Raw genomic sequence first — 6,443 nt, 5'->3', positions numbered from 1 at the left:
AGCTCCATTGATGAGATCGAGACTTATCTCAAGAAAAAATATAAACACAAATTGGTTTCACTGGCAAATCCGTCACTAGGAGAGTAGTGGTTTAGCAAGCTATATGGTCTAGATTGGGAGAGTGAACACAACGTCACACTTGATAAGCTTCTCACAATTATGCAAACCTCACTTATAGCACAAAGGTAATCTGGAAGTGCCTTTGGGATGGTATGTTGAAGTCGCTAATCTTTTTATGTGCTTTGTATTGCTTGCAAGAAGGTTTGGGTCCTAGATTGTATTCTAAGAAAAGACATTGGTAGGCTATGGGGTTTTGATGGAGGAGAAAAAGAATGGTGCAACTATATAACATACTACTCCTATTGGGAGTCAGTTGTGGAGTGAGCAATGGAACTTATAAAGGAGTTCAAGGAAGTGCCCTTTGATATTTGGAGCAACGCCATACGGGAATTCTTTGATTCTTGCCAAAAAGAGCACCTTCCTCATTGTTTTAGGGAGATATCTAAATTGACTCTTGGAATGAAAGTACAAAAGATGCCCTATTTGGAAGCTACAAGTCGAAGATTTGCATATAGGCAAGTATGCTTAGTTTCTTTGATACCTCATCGCATAGAAGATTCTTATGTGTAGATGCTTTGCAGATCTATTGAAATCTACAAAGATAACTGAGATTCCAACCACACTTCTCGATTGGAAGGATGTTGGTGCTCTCTATAAGTCATTGTAACCTCCATCATTGCTCGATGCTCGCAGGACCCTACCTGAAAGTGTGCAAGATATTCCATTGTTTCTTGAATATTCAAAGGGAAATTACTTAAATAGCGAAAAGGAAATATACACAAGTAAGAATCTTGACATTTTTTCTCTGTTGGTTTCTCTGAGAATGGAACCTTAATATCCTATCTCCTCTTTCTTTATGATAGGGATTTTTCTGCAAAAGAGTACAAAATTCACATCCACTAAGAAGAACTTGAAAGAGAATGCCATTAAGGATAATGGCATGAAGAGTCCACGTGCAAAGCTACCAGCTAAAGGTGGTAAGGGTCAATGTAGTTTGCTAAAGAGTCCATCCACACCAAAAAGCAAGAAGATACAAAGTCCTCAAGCTGCTGAAAGTCAAAACCGTACAAAGGGAAGGTCCAAGAGTTGTAAAAGAAAAGAAGGACAATTGGAGATCTTTTTTCTTCGGCGACAAGTCAAGGGCTTGAAGGGGAGGAAAAGCTTGTTGATGAATCTTTTGTGCCATTTCATATTTCTCTTTGTATGGATCTATGTGAGTCTACAGAGGACATGTATGGAGATGCGAATGATTCACCTGTATGCTTGATTTCAAAGTTTCTCAACCATAGAGAGAATCTTGATAAGCTATGCACGCTCATATGGGCAGACTTGCCTTTCGGATTGGCCCCTTTTGTAGGGAGTGACACAGTGCCTGAATGGAACGAATGGAAGATGACATATATCAGAGCATCAAATTTCATTGCCAAGAAGTTCTCAGCACAGGATGGATACTTTGTGACTACAAGCACTGTAGAGAAGACTTTGACTATTGTGTCTTCTGTCATGTGAGAGAGCAAGCTCCAGGCAATATATACTATGCTTTTGAAAATTGTCTTTACAATAAAAGACTCATTTTTGGTGACAATGAAGATGTAATAATGATTGCTTTCTTGTAGATGATTGAAGTTTTATCACTTTTTAGTTATTTCATAACTCTAAGCTTGTTGGTGTGTAGGTCTCTACTCTTGTCGTTACTTTTTTTGCTTGGCCTAGAAACACACGAACTTTACAAAAGAATGTTGCTTTGGATATTGTTCTAAAGGGATCTTTTGAGCTGCGTTCTGACACGTTTGTCGAGCTTCCTAGAGGCAAGCTTCACCTGGTTTCAAATGTAGATGGAAAACCATTAAGAGGCCCTGCCGAAAGGCATCAAAATTCTTTTGCGATTATTCTATTTGGAATTCGGTTTCAATTTTTTTTAGTCTTTTTGGAGTTATGCAAGTTCTTGGTGTCAATGTGTACTGAGAAGGAGGATGTTGTGTTAGATTGCTTTGCCGGTATGGGCAACATCGCACGAGTTTGTGAAGAAATGGATCGTCATTGTATTAGCGTAGACATACATACAGAGTGCTGTGAGCAAAGTCTTTGTCTTATTGGAGACCAACTCCAACTTGAAGAAGGAGAGAGTGAGTGAGTCATATTTTTGTTTCGATGTCCATTATACCGGAAAAATTGAAGTGTATTTTTCATTTTGATTTCCGGTCATATTTGTAATCAAATTTGTATTTTGGATATTCAATTTTCATCTCCTTATGGTGTATATCTTAACTTCTGGATGACTTATGTATGCCATACGTTTAATAGTCGTATAAAAATGTTTCTTGCCTTCTTCAATTAAGTCATTCTCTGTTTCTTTAATTTATTTTTATGTCTCAATTTGTATTGTTTGTTCATTTGATCATACAATTGACTTCTTTTTTCATTAATTAGTTAATAATGTTGTTATATGTAGGTTATAATGGAGGAACAAGCAGAACATCATGTGGGCTAATTCATGAGCTTTAAGGCTCTTTGATCCTCCACAAAGTGCAATTAGATCCTAACATGAGCAACATCCATCAATCTGAAGATAAATAACAAGTTGCTTCGGCCACCAACATAGGTCTCTACTTGTTATTGCACGTCCATCGTTGAGAAAGCTCCCTGTATGCATTGACATCTTGAAAAGCACCACTAGAAGTGCTTTAATTATAGGGCTATGATGCTACATCGGTGGCTCAGAAGCTCTAGCCATCATTTAGAAGGTCTGCACAGAGCTGGAAATGATGCTACTGAAACTTAAGTTGGGTTCAGACTAGTCATATGGCATCCACTCCATCACCCAACCCTGCCCCTAATCCCATGCAAGCTTCTCAACCCAAGGCAACAAGCCGTGGAAAATTGTCAAAGAGGAAAGAAGTCACCAACGAGGAGGCTGTGCTACAAAACCAAACCACAACAAAGAAGCCCAAAGCCTTGAAGAAGAAGAGCACCATCGACTTGGGAACGATGACAATGGCGACAACAAGAAAATCAAGTGGAAAGATTTGTGGGTGGACCAACTCATTCATATCCGGGGGGGCATGAATGAGGAGTTCAATAATTCGGGGAAGCAAGGGATTAATATATGGGCAAAGGTGGCTACTAAACTCGCTGCCACTTACCGTGACTTTGATAAAGATAGTGAAAGCTGCCACAAAGCAGTACTGCAACGATACCGTCAGGACAAAGCCCATAACTCAATTTTTGGTAATGATAGAACGCATATATGCAAATGGTTTGACATAGTGGATGAATATCCAAGAAAATGGCTCTCTATTGTGCATGGTTGTGTTCTTTATCCATTTATGAATTGCTAAAGGATCCCAGCTTTGACAACGATGAGTCCATATGAAAACTTGGTTGCATGTTTGTGAGTGCATGGCACGGTCAGTAATCCTAAAGATGATCGCCAACCGAAGGAGGGGTCATGAACGATGGCGAGCGTGGGCATACCCGCATCCACAAGGCTTTGTTTGATGCTATCTTCTAAGTGCTTATAATGCTAGCATGTTCAAGCGGCATCTAAGGGTTAGCAAAGAAACCTTCAATTACCTTTGGGGGAAGCCTGCACCCTTCATGAAGAAGAAATCCACGAACTTTCACAAGGCTGTGCCAATAGAAGATAGAGTAGCCATCGGTCTTAACAGACTTGCTACTGGAGATGGACTCTTGGACCTTGGTGACACTTATGGATGTGCCAAGAGTACATCTTGTGGAATTGTACTTGATTTTTGCAAGGCAATCGTGAAATCTGGTCTTAGGGATATGTACATCAGATGGCCTTCAAGCTCTTGACTTGCGACATTGGCATGCGAGTTTGAAGCTGCAAGAGGAATCTCCTTTTTGTTGTTGGTGTGATAGATGGTTTCCACATTCCCACCATTGCACCAAGGGACAACAATGTCGACTACTTCAATCGAAAAGGTTTCCACTCTATTTTGCTGCAACTAGCCGTATCTACTAATTGTTCAATATGGAATTTTGATGTTGGATGGGCTGGATCAGTGCATGACTCTTTGAATTTCACTAGAAGTGAGCGAGACAAAGATGTGCACAAGGGGAGCTAGGCAACTATTGTCTAGTTGGTGATTGCGCTTATCCGACACAGCCATATATGCTAGTGCCTTTCAAGAAGGACTGTCACGCCTCAAGTACTAGTTTTCATTCAATCAAGTACAAGGATGCTAGTTGACAGAGATTTTGGAATGTTGAAGGCAAGGTTTAGAATTTTGTTAAAAAGATGTGACATGAATCTACGCTATGTGCTAGATCTTGTAGAGCTTGTCTTGTGCTTCACAAACTTTGTATTTCCATGGAGAATATTTTGATATGGAGTGGGTGCGGGAGGCAGAAGCAGAACTGGTGGGTCATGGTGGGCATGTGGAAGAGGATCAAACAGCAGGTGCTACATCCATGATGGAGCTTACGGCAACATAGGAAGTCGGAATAGAGGAGGCTATGGAAGTCGGAATAGAGGAGGCTATGGAACATGCTCAAGGTAGCAATGAAGGAGGTTCCAATGACCTTGGAGTAGGCTGCAAGAGGCAAGACAATATTGCAAAGGCAATGTACAAAGAGCAAGCACGGATGAATGTCCAAGAAATTTTTGGAAATGAGGATTTAGAGGAAGTAGAGTCATCGTCATCTTCAAGTTAGAGCTTTTGTAACAAATGCAATCAATTTAATAATTTTTATGCTATGGTTTGTACTATGGTTTATTGATGCAAATGCTAAATGCTTCTTCCTTTAAATCTTTGTTTCACCACCGCCCAATGTTCACACAAGACGGCAGAAGAAATTCGAGCTACTTTTTCTTCCACCCTCTATGTGAACAAATGGGTGGCGGAAGTGTGCATTATGTAACTCTACCACTTAGAAAAGAAACTTTTGGAGCCTCCCTTCCACCTCCTCAATGTGAACCCAGCCTTAGGAATGTAGCGTCCATATAATGAAAACAAAGGTGGGATTCATGCCACCCAATCAACATTTCTTATCGGCACACAACTTATTTTTTATCTGCCATATTGATGCCCTTAAAATTTTTGCTCAAGATTTAAGCCTTCCGAGCTCTTCTTTGACCCCAATGGTTGCTAATCTTACCCTATAATTAGTCAAGTTGCTTGAGGAAGCAACAATGAAAGCTATGGCTATGTTTCCCTTGGCCCTCAGTGTCTTGGCTACATCCCAACTTGCACCCTCCATTGATGTTGCTAGCGTCGCTTCTCTCTGAATGCATTAATCATGACCCTCAGCTCACTCTTCTTCAAGATTTCAAAACCACATAGCACTATATTGAAGCCATCAATCATGACCCTCAGCTCTCTCTTTTTCAAGCTTTCAAAACCATGTAGCACTATATTATTGAAGCCTTGCCATCTCACGTAAGCGACATGGAAAAGGTGCCATCCAACAAAAGCATCCTTAAACTCTATCAACAACTTCCTCAATGACTTCACAACTTCTCCCTCCAAATTCTTCCCTATCATGACCATTTGTGGTTCGTCTTCAGTCCCTTAGTTCAGTTCCTGAAGTTCTTCTTCTGATATTCTAGCTAACTTTGGCATCTGCTCCTCAAACCTCTATTCTGCTGCCACAATGGCTTCAGCTCCTTCCATTTCCTTTTTTATTTCTTGCTCCATTAGTTGCTTCTTTTTCTAAACTGAAAATTCACCCTTACTTATCACTGTTCCTAGCAACACCTGATCTGATTCCCCTTCTGAGCTGATTGTCTGCAGTCCCAATATTGTCATCACATCAATATCAAATACATGTTCCACAGAAGGATTTTCTAACAAAACTCCTCTTCTTCCAAATCTTCCACTTCACCTGCCAAACTAATAGCTTGTGCCCACAATGGTCTCTGGGGGGTGCACTATGTAATCATGTTAATGTATAACATCAGTTCGAAAGGAGGGGTTTTAGAATGCAAAAATTTAGGCAATTTAACAAAGATACATTAAAATAAGGGGTTTTTATATTCAATTTTGGAAAAATTTCCTAAAATAAGGGATCATTTCATTCATTCAGACATGTTCAAAGAGGTTTTTTTTTAATACCCCGCAAACGTACGCCATATAGGGGGGTACTGGATGGTGAACTCCCCGAGAATGGTCTATTTGACTGTTGTAGCCTAACTTCCTTGATCATAGGCAATGTGATCTTCTTCTTACCCTGTTTAATTATCACCTCATTGGATCCCCTATTGTGTTTCAACTTTTCTCTTCTAAACCAAGGTCTACCTAGAAGCATAGGATATGAATTGTTGTCAAAATCCATCTTTAACACAACAAGATTAACCCTGAATTTTGATGATGCTATCACAATCTCCTGATCCTTCAATATACCCATTGGATGAAATCTTC

The sequence above is a fragment of the Adiantum capillus-veneris genome, chromosome 1 (genome assembly GCF_014529385.1).
Source record: "Adiantum capillus-veneris isolate H3 chromosome 1, ASM1452938v2, whole genome shotgun sequence".
Lineage (NCBI taxonomy): Eukaryota > Viridiplantae > Streptophyta > Polypodiopsida > Polypodiales > Pteridaceae > Adiantum > Adiantum capillus-veneris.
Note: the sequence above shows the minus strand (reverse complement) of the source record.